This window comes from Daphnia magna, unplaced genomic scaffold (assembly GCF_020631705.1).
Source record: "Daphnia magna isolate NIES unplaced genomic scaffold, ASM2063170v1.1 Dm_contigs334, whole genome shotgun sequence".
Lineage (NCBI taxonomy): Eukaryota > Metazoa > Arthropoda > Branchiopoda > Diplostraca > Daphniidae > Daphnia > Daphnia magna.
Genome location: NW_025533250.1, coordinates 52,973 through 66,598, shown reverse-complemented (window position 1 = coordinate 66,598; position 13,626 = coordinate 52,973). Strand labels below are relative to the sequence as shown.

The window sequence follows — 13,626 nt, the reverse complement described above, 5'->3', positions numbered from 1 at the left end:
TAAACCCTATATTAAAAATGATCAGCGTAAAAAGATCTACAACCCTGTATTAATCGTTTTTGGATTAGAGAAAACTTGTCTTGCTAGGGAAGTGCCAAACTTTGATTCATTTTCGAAACTCTTGCTGGTTATAAAACGTTTGATGCCAACAGCATCCCGTATTCCCAAGCGGTCACCCTTCTTTTTTTTTTTTTTTGTAAAATTCTCTTTTATTTTCTTTTAATTTTCAATTTTCAAAAAAACAAAACAAACAAAAGCAAACAAAAACAAACAAATAATTTCGCCCCTCGGATGCAGACGTTATTAGGGCAGAGAAAAGAAAATTTGGCAATGGGGGTCTTAGTGCTAAACAGAAACAAAAACAAGCAAATGCAAGGGATCATAGGTTGTGCTAAACAAAAATAAACAAAAGTAAACAATAGCAGATGACATTGGGGTAGGATATTACAATAAACAAAAATAAACAAAGATTTTACATATTTAGGTATTAAATAAAACACAAACAAACTAAATGAACAAAATGAAAGTAAAATATGGGAAAAGATAAAAGAGAATGGTGGATTTAACTATGGGGTTAAGTGTTTTCCATAAGCTCTCTACTTCTTCTTGATTTGGGGTACGTTGATGGTTCCTTGCCTTCCAGTTGATGAAGATGTAGGCAGCCAGAAGAGTAAACGCTTGCCGGAGATTCCCTATTGGCCCAAAATGACCACGAATAAGATCTTCTTTTGATGTCTTGCAGCCCTTTTGACGCATGATTCCTTCCAACCAGCTCCAAACGGTGAGGCGTTCAGGACACTGGAACATCAGATGCTCATCGGTTTCGGGGTCTTGATGGCAGATTGGGCATTTTGCGTCCTTGTTGGGATCCAACCGATGGCATCTGGTCCTGGTAGGGAGAAGTCGCTGGTTGAACAGGAACATGGTCTCTCTGATGTTACTAGGAAGGGCTGCAGTCGCCTTCCAGATTCGTGGCCAATCCAGATTAGGCCTCAGGATCTCCAGCTTTCCCATGGTCGTCACCTCCAGGACCCAATGGTTGTAAGTTTTCCGATGAACCATTGGATTCCCCTGCACCAGGATTGAAGATGCAAAAAGTTGCTTGATTTGATGCAGGGGTTCCTGAAGGTAATAGGGCCTCTTCATGACTGCTACAGAGGGGTGTTGTCCTTGTAGAGTGGCAATAAGGTTCGGAGAGGGAAAGGACATCCAATACCGAAGTAGAGAGCTTTCTGGGCTGTTGGGGCCTAGTCAGGACTTTATACATGGGGCACAGGAAAAGGGAACGGTAAAACAGGTGTGTGTTGACCATTCCCAGTCCCCCTTGTTTGACAGTACGGTATATTACAGTTTTTTTCGGCCTTTCTACTTTTCCCATCCATAGGAACTTCATGACAGCCTTTGAAACCTGGTCAGCTATTTTTGCATTACAAGGTAATACCTGTGCAATATACACAGTTCCCGAGAGAGCCTTCGACTTGAGGAAAATCACCTTTTGGTAAATATTAAAACGTCGACAGGCATTCTCTCGCAGAATACCATTTAGAGAGCCAAATGCATCATTCCAAACCCTACCAGCTGTCTCGACTATGGAGATGGAGAGAATTTAATTCCTAACAGGGACAATGTTGGTGCTGACACAAGCCACTCAAGAGGCCAAATTGATCTAGAGCTCCAAGTCCCGAGTCCCAGGGCTTTTGTTTTCTCCTTATTCATCCTTGCCTTTGTCCACTGACAGAACAAGTCAAGGACTTGTCCTGCCCTGGTAAAATCTTCGTCACATGAAACGAAAAAAATGGTGACGTCATCAACAAAGGCTCTGACAGTGAGTTTTTCATTAAACAATGATATACCCTTGAGAGCTTGAGATAATCGCACAAGTAATGGCTCAATGTATAGAACGAAGAGATGGACAGATAGGGGGCATCCCTGGCGAATCGACTGAATATCATAAATCACCCCAGCCACCTCCGATCCGTTGAGGATTGACATTCCTGTTACAGAATACATAGTCTGTAACCAACGGACGAAAGTGGTGGGGTAACCCATGACATCCAGAATCCTCCAGAGGACTTCCCTGTTAACCAGGTCGTAGGCCTTTTCAAAGTCAACTCCAACAATGGCAGCGCCCATGCCCCGAATCGAAGAGTTGGAAGAGTCATGGCATCCCCGGTCATCAACAAATTGAATGACATCTCTATAAAGACTTAAATTATCAAAAATCAATCTACCAGGTACCCCACCTTTTTGATGAGGCCCTATGGTAGAAGATAGTGTCTGCCTCAATCGTCTCGCTAAGACAGATGCCATGACTTTGTAGTCACAATTTAAAAGAGAAATTGGCCGAAAATTAGAAATTCCACAAAGTCCCGAAGACTTAGGAATTAGCCTGATCGCCGCTTGGCCCTGCGAAGACGTCAGAGTTTCCCTTTCCAGGATATGATTAAACATATCCAAGAAGTGGGGTTGCGATCACGTCCCAAAATTCTACGTAAAACTCGTAAGGAATGCCATCGGTGCCAGGGGACTTGTTTGACTTCATTGCTATTAGAGCAGCTCTAATCTCAAGAAGGGAAATTGGTGCTGTTAGGTTTGGGGTTGGCTTAAAGCAATCTCTTACTCCTTCAAGGAACTCAGACCCTGCCAGTATGTCAGGAGAAGGTTGAGTCTTAAAAATTTTTGTAAAATGAGCAACAATTTCTGCTGAAATTTCCTCTTTGGTCGATAAGCAAGTGCCATTGGGGGCAATGATCTTATCAATGCAACATTTTCGATAATTATTCCTGGCACGATTTATGTGAAAAATACTTGCTTCCTCTACATCTGGCCCTTCGAAGCAGCGGGAACGAATCCCATACCCTTTGAGTGTGCTCTCCTCCCAAGACTTTGAGAATTTTCTCAACTGTTGAAAGGCAACCCAATCAAAGGTATCTGCTTCGGCCATTTCCTGTATGCAAGATTGATAGAAAAACTTAGTTTCTCTTATCAGCCTTGCTCTTTGCCTGGAATAATCCACCGAAATACGCTTGATACCCGGTTTCAGGACACTCTCCCACCAATTTGCTACATTACTTTCCCTAAGAGGATGATTAGCAGATTCCTGAATGAAATTGGTTACGTATTTCTGAAAACCTTCTTCTGACAATATTGAAGTATTTAGTTTCCACAATCCGGCAGGTGGTCTGCTACGATTTGGGAGATCAAGATTGCAAGTAAGTGTGGATTGTACCGACTGATGGTCACTAATCGATAAAGGCTGCAAACAAATATTTAAAAATTTATCCGCAAACGATCGACTAGCATAAATCCTATCAAGCCTAGAAGAACCGTCGTGGTAATGGAAAGTGTGGCCCGGATCACTATGATTTAGCTTTTTCCAGATGTCTACCAGATCAAGACCAGTAACCATCTCCTTCAAAGCATAGCTAACAACACTACTTGGGACAGGGAGGGATTGGATATTTGCCCTATCTTGGATGTTGTCAACACAATTAAAATCGCCCATCAACACGAAGGGCAGTCGAGTGGTAACTGAGTAGGCAGGAACGGTTTGACGAAGAAAATTGTTTCTCTCATTCTTTACCTGCTTACCTGACGGGGCATAGATATTAATAAACGTAAAACATTTTACGTCAATGGAGATAAGCCTTCCGTCAGGTTCAAGAAGCAGTCGAGAATACTCCAGACCATGTCTAATTAGAATGGCTGTTCCTTTTTGTTGGGACCGACATTTGCTAGCAAGTGGTAACAGCTTTCAATAATTGGGCAAGAGTGAAAGGCTACCTCTTGAAGTCCTACGATATCTAAATTACCGTCCCTGCAGAAATTTAAAAGAATTTGACGTCGCTCGACTGATCGAATACCTCCAATGTTGATAGAAGCGATTTTTAATTGTGAAGTCATGTGTTAGGTTTTTTGAGTACGGGAATGCCTGAAGTGGGTTTCGAATTTTGGGGCGTCAGGGTAGGTTTAAATCGTTTACTTCGTGGTACCGTGGGAATTTTCAGGGGGTCCTTAGTTTTGTCTGGATCAGTGGTATCAATTTCCCCCGTGTCGGGTTCCATTGATTCCATGATAATTGTCACTGTTTCCTGGTCTTCTGTCTCTGTGTGAGGTGCTGCTATTTTGGATTTCGTAATTGGTTTCAAAGGGTTGTCTTTCGGAGGTACAGATGCGGGAGTGGTAGCGGTGTCACATTCCATGGTTTCAGTTTCCAAATTATTAGTACTTCCTGAGAGTGAATCTTGTGATTCACTCCCCAGAGGTACCTGGGAAACCATGGAATTTGCTACCACGGGAATTACTACGGGTGTCTGTTTAATAGTCTCTGTCTTTTTAGTCTTTTTGGCAACAGGTTTTTGGACAATGGTGGGTTCCTGGTTACGTTTTAAAGTTGGGCAGTCGTAGCTAAAGTGTGTCTCTTCGTCGCAAAGTCTGCAAGTGGGCTTTTGTCCGTCATACTTTACCATGGCACGATAACTGCCAATGGTAATGTATGAGGGAATGTTTTTCGTCACCGTCATTCTTACAATCATCCAAGTTGCTAGGACAGGGTATAAAACTTCATCCTCTGCCACCCGATAGCGCTCCCACCGAGCTTCAATTACATTTCCAAATTCCTTAAGACGTGTCTGAACTACTCCCAAGTCTAGGTTCTGTGGAATCCCTGCAATTCGAACAAATTTCTCTTGGACATTGCTATCCCTGTTTATCTACTACACTAACTTCTTTCCCCTCCAATTCGGTCCTGACGATACCACTGTGTTGGGACAAAAAAACTTGAGGTATATGCCTCTGACGTAAACGTAATTCTAGCGACCTGGTTTCTCGTATCTAAGCACAGCAACTAGGCCTAAGAGATCCTGAGCATCAACCTTCAAACTACGCACAAAACCATGAACCGTACGCATACTCAATTTCGGGAATTGAACCCCAAAATCAATATCTACACTATTGAGCCACTTGGCAGCCATTGTCCCCTAGACAATGTAAACAAACTGCCCAAAAAAGGAGAGGAAGGACCCCACACGTACGTAAACAAACACGACAAATAAAACAATTGGCAACAAAACACTACAAAAACAGCTAAACTATACAAAATAAACACTCAAAAACACGAATATAACAACAAAAAGTAATAAAAAATAACAAACACAATTAATAAATGATTTCCAACATGAAACCACACAAGGACGATTAATTTCTATAATTAAGGATATTGGACGTAACCATCGTGTTCGTTGAGCCACTATTTTTCTATGAAATTCAATTCTCAGTAAGCACTGGAAAAAAACCCTTCCCCCCCTCCTTTTTTTTTTTTAAAAAATTTTTTTTTTTTTTAATAATTTTAAAATCAACCTGATGGCGTTTAATAAAGTATCAAAATTCACCACGAGATGGTTTTAACTAAAACTTTTTTATTTTCGAAACTCTTGCTGGTTATAAAACGTTTGATGCCAACAGCATCCCGTATTCCCAAGCGGTCACCCTTCTAGGTACTAACGGGACCCGACGCAGCTTGGACGAGACCAGGTTTTTCTGCGTGGTCTGCGTGGTATGGCCGTTGACGTTTTAATACGAAACTGAATTGAATACACTCAAGGAATGATTTTCCAACATTGAAACCTACACAAGGACGATTAATTTCTATAATTAAGGATATTGGACTGGTAACCATCGTGTTCGTTGAGCCACTATTTTTCTATGAAATAGAAATTCACATTCATCAGTAAAGTCACTGCTGGTAATAAAACAAAACTCTACACTTCCCTTGTTGGTGTTTGTTGGTGTTTAAAAAATAGCTATCAGTGTGTACGAGATGAATTATCAAAATTCAACCCTAGATGGCGTTTAATAAAGTATCAAAATTCACCACGAGATGGTTTTAACTAAAACTTTGATTCATTTTCGAAACTCTTGCTGGTTATAAAACGTTTGATGCCAACAGCATCCCGTATTCCCCAAGCGGTCACCCTTCTAGGTACTAACGGGACCCGACGCAGCTTAACTTCTGGGAGCTGACGAGACCAGGTTTTTTCTGCGTGGTATGGCCGTTGACGTTTTAATACGAAACTGAATTGAATACACTCAAGGAATGATTTTCCAACATTGAAACCTACACAAGGACGATTAATTTCTATAATTAAGGATATTGGACTGGTAACCATCGTGTTCGTTGAGCCACTATTTTTCTATGAAATAGAAATTCACATTCATCGGTAAAGTCACTGCTGGTAATAAAACACTCTACACTTCCCTTGTTGGTGTTTAAAAAATAGCTATCAGTGTGTACGAGATGAATTATCAAAATTCAACCCTAGATGGCGTTTAATAAAGTATCAAAATTCACCACGAGATGGTTTTAACTAAAACTTTGATTCATTTTCGAAACTCTTGCTGGTTATAAAACGTTTGATGCCAACAGCATCCCGTATTCCCAAGCGGTCACCCTTCTAGGTACTAACGGGACCCGACGCAGCTTAACTTCTGGGAGCTGACGAGACCAGGGTTTTTCTGCGTGGTATGGCCGTTGACGTTTTAATACGAAACTGAATTGAATACACTCAAGGAATGATTTTCCAACATTGAAACCTACACAAGGACGATTAATTTCTATAATTAAGGATATTGGACTGGTAACCATCGTGTTCGTTGAGCCACTATTTTTCTATGAAATAGAAATTCACATTCATCGGTAAAGTCACTGCTGGTAATAAAACACTCTACACTTCCCTTGTTGGTGTTTAAAAAATAGCTATCAGTGTGTACGAGATGAATTATCAAAATTCAACCCTAGATGGCGTTTAATAAAGTATCAAAATTCACCACGAGATGGTTTTAACTAAAACTTTGATTCATTTTCGAAACTCTTGCTGGTTATAAAACGTTTGATGCCAACAGCATCCCGTATTCCCAAGCGGTCACCCTTCTAGGTACTAACGGGACCCGACGCAGCTTAACTTCTGGGAGCTGACGAGACCAGGTTTTTTCTGCGTGGTATGGCCGTTGACGTTTTAATACGAAACTGAATTGAATACACTCAAGGAATGATTTTCCAACATTGAAACCTACACAAGGACGATTAATTTCTATAATTAAGGATATTGGACTGGTAACCATCGTGTTCGTTGAGCCACTATTTTTCTATGAAATAGAAATTCACATTCATCAGTAAAGTCACTGCTGGTAATAAAACACTCTACACTTCCCTTGTTGGTGTTTAAAAAATAGCTATCAGTGTGTACGAGATGAATTATCAAAATTCAACCCTAGATGGCGTTTAATAAAGTATCAAAATTCACCACGAGATGGTTTTAACTAAAACTTTGATTCATTTTCGAAACTCTTGCTGGTTATAAAACGTTTGATGCCAACAGCATCCCGTATTCCCAAGCGGTCACCCTTCTAGGTACTAACGGGGCCCGCCGCGGCTTAACTTCTGGGAGCTGACGAGACCAGGTTTTTTCTGCGTGGTATGGCCGTTGACGTTTTAATACGAAACTGAATTGAATACACTCAAGGAATGATTTTCCAACATTGAAACCTACACAAGGACGATTAATTTCTATAATTAAGGATATTGGACTGGTAACCATCGTGTTCGTTGAGCCACTATTTTTCAATGAAATAGAAATTCAAGAATTTAAAACGAAACTGAATTGAATACGCTCAAGAAAGGAAGGATTTTCCAACATTGAAACCTACACAAGGACGATTAATTTCTATAATTAAGGATATTGGACTGGTAACCATCGTGTTCGTTGAGCCACTATTTTTCTATGAAATAGAAATTCACATTCATCGGTAAAGTCACTGCTGGTAATAAAACACTCTACACTTCCCTTGTTGGTGTTTAAAAAATAGCTATCAGTGTGTACGAGATGAATTATCAAAATTCAACCCTAGATGGCGTTTAATAAAGTATCAAAATTCACCACGAGATGGTTTTAACTAAAACTTTGATTCATTTTCGAAACTCTTGCTGGTTATAAAACGTTTGATGCCAACAGCATCCCGTATTCCCAAACGGTCACCTTTACCCCCCCCACTTAATTTTTGGGAGCTGACGAGACCAGGTTTTTCTGCGTGGTATGGCCGTTGACGTTTTAATACGAAACTGAATTGAATACACTCAAGGAATGATTTTCCAACATTGAAACCTACACAAGGACGATTAATTTCTATAATTAAGGATATTGGACTGGTAACCATATCGTTGTTCAGCTGACCACTTTTTTCTGATGAAATAGAAATTCAAGAATTTAATACGAAACTGAATTGAATACGCTCAAGGAATGATTTTCCAACATTGAAACCTACACAAGGACGATTAATTTCTATAATTAAGGATATTGGACTGGTAACCATCGTGTTCGTTGAGCCACTATTTTTCTATGAAATAGAAATTCACATTCATCGGTAAAGTCACTGCTGGTAATAAAACACTCTACACTTCCCTTGTTGGTGTTTAAAAAATAGCTATCAGTGTGTACGAGATGAATTATCAAAATTCAACCCTAGATGGCGTTTAATAAAGTATCAAAATTCACCACGAGATGGTTTTAACTAAAACTTTGATTCATTTTCGAAACTCTTGCTGGTTATAAAACGTTTGATGCCAACAGCATCCCGTATTCCCAAGCGGTCACCCTTCTAGGTACTAACGGGACCCGACGCAGCTTAACTTCTGGGAGCTGACGAGACCAGGTTTTTTCTGCGTGGTATGGCCGTTGACGTTTTAATACGAAACTGAATTGAATACACTCAAGGAATGATTTTCCAACATTGAAACCTACACAAGGACGATTAATTTCTATAATTAAGGATATTGGACTGGTAACCATCGTGTTCGTTGAGCCACTATTTTTCTATGAAATAGAAATTCACATTCATCGGTAAAGTCACTGCTGGTAATAAAACACTCTACACTTCCCTTGTTGGTGTTTAAAAAATAGCTATCAGTGTGTACGAGATGAATTATCAAAATTCAACCCTAGATGGCGTTTAATAAAGTATCAAAATTCACCACGAGATGGTTTTAACTAAAACTTTGATTCATTTTCGAAACTCTTGCTGGTTATAAAACGTTTGATGCCAACAGCATCCCGTATTCCCAAGCGGTCACCCTTCTAGGTACTAACGGGACCCGACGCAGCTTAACTTCTGGGAGGCTGACGAGACCAGGTTTTTTCTGCGTGGTATGGCCGTTGACGTTTTAATACGAAACTGAATTGAATACACTCAAGGAATGATTTTCCAACATTGAAACCTACACAAGGACGATTAATTTCTATAATTAAGGATATTGGACTGGTAACCATCGTGTTCGTTGAGCCACTATTTTTCTATGAAATAGAAATTCACATTCATCGGTAAAGTCACTGCTGGTAATAAAACACTCTACACTTCCCTTGTTGGTGTTTAAAAAATAGCTATCAGTGTGTACGAGATGAATTATCAAAATTCAACCCTAGATGGCGTTTAATAAAGTATCAAAATTCACCACGAGATGGTTTTAACTAAAACTTTGATTCATTTTCGAAACTCTTGCTGGTTATAAAACGTTTGATGCCAACAGCATCCCGTATTCCCAAGCGGTCACCCTTCTAGGTACTAACGGGACCCGACGCAGCTTAACTTCTGGGAGCTGACGAGACCAGGTTTTTTCTGCGTGGTATGGCCGTTGACGTTTTAATACGAAACTGAATTGAATACACTCAAGGAATGATTTTCCAACATTGAAACCTACACAAGGACGATTAATTTCTATAATTAAGGATATTGGACTGGTAACCATCGTGTTCGTTGAGCCACTATTTTTCTATGAAATAGAAATTCACATTCATCAGTAAAGTCACTGCTGGTAATAAAACACTCTACACTTCCCTTGTTGGTGTTTAAAAATAGCTATCAGTGTGTACGAGATGAATTATCAAAATTCAACCCTAGATGGCGTTTAATAAAGTATCAAAATTCACCACGAGATGGTTTTAACTAAAACTTTGATTCATTTTCGAAACTCTTGCTGGTTATAAAACGTTTGATGCCAACAGCATCCCGTATTCCCAAGCGGTCACCCTTCTAGGTACTAACGGGACCCGACGCAGCTTAACTTCTGGGAGCTGACGAGACCAGGTTTTTTCTGCGTGGTATGGCCGTTGACGTTTTAATACGAAACTGAATTGAATACACTCAAGGAATGATTTTCCAACATTGAAACCTACACAAGGACGATTAATTTCTATAATTAAGGATATTGGACTGGTAACCATCGTGTTCGTTGAGCCACTATTTTTCTATGAAATAGAAATTCACATTCATCGGTAAAGTCACTGCTGGTAATAAAACACTCTACACTTCCCTTGTTGGTGTTTAAAAAATAGCTATCAGTGTGTACGAGATGAATTATCAAAATTCAACCCTAGATGGCGTTTAATAAAGTATCAAAATTCACCACGAGATGGTTTTAACTAAAACTTTGATTCATTTTCGAAACTCTTGCTGGTTATAAAACGTTTGATGCCAACAGCATCCCGTATTCCCAAGCGGTCACCCTTCTAGGTACTAACGGGACCCGACGCAGCTTAACTTCTGGGAGCTGACGAGACCAGGTTTTTTCTGCGTGGTATGGCCGTTGACGTTTTAATACGAAACTGAATTGAATACACTCAAGGAATGATTTTCCAACATTGAAACCTACACAAGGACGATTAATTTCTATAATTAAGGATATTGGACTGGTAACCATCGTGTTCGTTGAGCCACTATTTTTCTATGAAATAGAAATTCACATTCATCGGTAAAGTCACTGCTGGTAATAAAACACTCTACACTTCCCTTGTTGGTGTTTAAAAAATAGCTATCAGTGTGTACGAGATGAATTATCAAAATTCAACCCTAGATGGCGTTTAATAAAGTATCAAAATTCACCACGAGATGGTTTTAACTAAAACTTTGATTCATTTTCGAAACTCTTGCTGGTTATAAAACGTTTGATGCCAACAGCATCCCGTATTCCCAAGCGGTCACCCTTCTAGGTACTAACGGGACCCGACGCAGCTTAACTTCTGGGAGCTGACGAGACCAGGTTTTTTCTGCGTGGTATGGCCGTTGACGTTTTAATACGAAACTGAATTGAATACACTCAAGGAATGATTTTCCAACATTGAAACCTACACAAGGACGATTAATTTCTATAATTAAGGATATTGGACTGGTAACCATCGTGTTCGTTGAGCCACTATTTTTCTATGAAATAGAAATTCACATTCATCGGTAAAGTCACTGCTGGTAATAAAACACTCTACACTTCCCTTGTTGGTGTTTAAAAAATAGCTATCAGTGTGTACGAGATGAATTATCAAAATTCAACCCTAGATGGCGTTTAATAAAGTATCAAAATTCACCACGAGATGGTTTTAACTAAAACTTTGATTCATTTTCGAAACTCTTGCTGGTTATAAAACGTTTGATGCCAACAGCATCCCGTATTCCCAAGCGGTCACCCTTCTAGGTACTAACGGGACCCGACGCAGCTTAACTTCTGGGAGCTGACGAGACCAGGTTTTTTCTGCGTGGTATGGCCGTTGACGTTTTAATACGAAACTGAATTGAATACACTCAAGGAATGATTTTCCAACATTGAAACCTACACAAGGACGATTAATTTCTATAATTAAGGATATTGGACTGGTAACCATCGTGTTCGTTGAGCCACTATTTTTCTATGAAATAGAAATTCACATTCATCGGTAAAGTCACTGCTGGTAATAAAACACTCTACACTTCCCTTGTTGGTGTTTAAAAAATAGCTATCAGTGTGTACGAGATGAATTATCAAAATTCAACCCTAGATGGCGTTTAATAAAGTATCAAAATTCACCACGAGATGGTTTTAACTAAAACTTTGATTCATTTTCGAAACTCTTGCTGGTTATAAAACGTTTGATGCCAACAGCATCCCGTATTCCCAAGCGGTCACCCTTCTAGGTACTAACGGGACCCGACGCAGCTTAACTTCTGGGAGCTGACGAGACCAGGTTTTTTCTGCGTGGTATGGCCGTTGACGTTTTAATACGAAACTGAATTGAATACACTCAAGGAATGATTTTCCAACATTGAAACCTACACAAGGACGATTAATTTCTATAATTAAGGATATTGGACTGGTAACCATCGTGTTCGTTGAGCCACTATTTTTCTATGAAATAGAAATTCACATTCATCGGTAAAGTCACTGCTGGTAATAAAACACTCTACACTTCCCTTGTTGGTGTTTAAAAAATAGCTATCAGTGTGTACGAGATGAATTATCAAAATTCAACCCTAGATGGCGTTTAATAAAGTATCAAAATTCACCACGAGATGGTTTTAACTAAAACTTTGATTCATTTTCGAAACTCTTGCTGGTTATAAAACGTTTGATGCCAACAGCATCCCGTATTCCCAAGCGGTCACCCTTCTAGGTACTAACGGGACCCGACGCAGCTTAACTTCTGGGAGCTGACGAGACCAGGTTTTTTCTGCGTGGTATGGCCGTTGACGTTTTAATACGAAACTGAATTGAATACACTCAAGGAATGATTTTCCAACATTGAAACCTACACAAGGACGATTAATTTCTATAATTAAGGATATTGGACTGGTAACCATCGTGTTCGTTGAGCCACTATTTTTCTATGAAATAGAAATTCACATTCATCGGTAAAGTCACTGCTGGTAATAAAACACTCTACACTTCCCTTGTTGGTGTTTAAAAAATAGCTATCAGTGTGTACGAGATGAATTATCAAAATTCAACCCTAGATGGCGTTTAATAAAGTATCAAAATTCACCACGAGATGGTTTTAACTAAAACTTTGATTCATTTTCGAAACTCTTGCTGGTTATAAAACGTTTGATGCCAACAGCATCCCGTATTCCCAAGCGGTCACCCTTCTAGGTACTAACGGGACCCGACGCAGCTTAACTTCTGGGAGCTGACGAGACCAGGTTTTTCTCTGCGTGGTATGGCCGTTGACGTTTTAATACGAAACTGAATTGAATACACTCAAGGAATGATTTTCCAACATTGAAACCTACACAAGGACGATTAATTTCTATAATTAAGGATATTGGACTGGTAACCATCGTGTTCGTTGAGCCACTATTTTTCTATGAAATAGAAATTCACATTCATCGGTAAAGTCACTGCTGGTAATAAAACACTCTACACTTCCCTTGTTGGTGTTTAAAAAATAGCTATCAGTGTGTACGAGATGAATTATCAAAATTCAACCCTAGATGGCGTTTAATAAAGTATCAAAATTCACCACGAGATGGTTTTAACTAAAACTTTGATTCATTTTCGAAACTCTTGCTGGTTATAAAACGTTTGATGCCAACAGCATCCCGTATTCCCAAGCGGTCACCCTTCTAGGTACTAACGGGACCCGACGCAGCTTAAATTTTGGGAGCTGACGAGACCAGGTTTTTTCTGCGTGGTATGGCCGTTGACGTTTTAATACGAAACTGAATTGAATACACTCAAGGAATGATTTTCCAACATTGAAACCTACACAAGGACGATTAATTTCTATAATTAAGGATATTGGACTGGTAACCATCGTGTTCGTTGAGCCACTATTT

General features: G+C 39.6%; 9 non-coding genes and 6 pseudogenes across 9 annotated transcripts; all 15 read right to left on the bottom strand.

The window, feature by feature from the left end:
* Positions 1-5,938: 5,938 nt before the first annotated feature.
* Positions 5,939-6,058, bottom strand: LOC123468224 (annotated as a pseudogene).
* Positions 6,059-6,415: 357 nt separating this feature from the next.
* Positions 6,416-6,534, bottom strand: LOC123468218 (annotated as a pseudogene).
* Positions 6,535-6,891: 357 nt separating this feature from the next.
* Positions 6,892-7,010, bottom strand: LOC123468216. Its single transcript, XR_006642120.1, has one exon. It is a non-coding gene; the product is annotated as a 5S ribosomal RNA (ribosomal RNA).
* A 357-nt stretch (positions 7,011-7,367) lies between these two features.
* Positions 7,368-7,486, bottom strand: LOC123468229 (annotated as a pseudogene).
* Positions 7,487-8,615: 1,129 nt separating this feature from the next.
* LOC123468215 lies at positions 8,616-8,734 on the bottom strand. Its single transcript, XR_006642119.1, has one exon. It is a non-coding gene; the product is annotated as a 5S ribosomal RNA (ribosomal RNA).
* A 357-nt stretch (positions 8,735-9,091) lies between these two features.
* LOC123468226 lies at positions 9,092-9,211 on the bottom strand (annotated as a pseudogene).
* Positions 9,212-9,568: 357 nt separating this feature from the next.
* Positions 9,569-9,687, bottom strand: LOC123468214. Its single transcript, XR_006642118.1, has one exon. It is a non-coding gene; the product is annotated as a 5S ribosomal RNA (ribosomal RNA).
* Positions 9,688-10,043: 356 nt separating this feature from the next.
* LOC123468213 lies at positions 10,044-10,162 on the bottom strand. The gene has a single exon (XR_006642117.1). It is a non-coding gene; the product is annotated as a 5S ribosomal RNA (ribosomal RNA).
* A 357-nt stretch (positions 10,163-10,519) lies between these two features.
* On the bottom strand, positions 10,520-10,638 carry LOC123468212. Its single transcript, XR_006642116.1, has one exon. It is a non-coding gene; the product is annotated as a 5S ribosomal RNA (ribosomal RNA).
* A 357-nt stretch (positions 10,639-10,995) lies between these two features.
* On the bottom strand, positions 10,996-11,114 carry LOC123468211. Its single transcript, XR_006642115.1, has one exon. It is a non-coding gene; the product is annotated as a 5S ribosomal RNA (ribosomal RNA).
* Positions 11,115-11,471: 357 nt separating this feature from the next.
* Positions 11,472-11,590, bottom strand: LOC123468210. The gene has a single exon (XR_006642114.1). It is a non-coding gene; the product is annotated as a 5S ribosomal RNA (ribosomal RNA).
* Positions 11,591-11,947: 357 nt separating this feature from the next.
* Positions 11,948-12,066, bottom strand: LOC123468209. The gene has a single exon (XR_006642113.1). It is a non-coding gene; the product is annotated as a 5S ribosomal RNA (ribosomal RNA).
* A 357-nt stretch (positions 12,067-12,423) lies between these two features.
* LOC123468207 lies at positions 12,424-12,542 on the bottom strand. Its single transcript, XR_006642111.1, has one exon. It is a non-coding gene; the product is annotated as a 5S ribosomal RNA (ribosomal RNA).
* A 357-nt stretch (positions 12,543-12,899) lies between these two features.
* Positions 12,900-13,019, bottom strand: LOC123468221 (annotated as a pseudogene).
* Positions 13,020-13,376: 357 nt separating this feature from the next.
* On the bottom strand, positions 13,377-13,495 carry LOC123468217 (annotated as a pseudogene).
* Between the last annotated feature and the right edge of the window lie 131 nt (positions 13,496-13,626).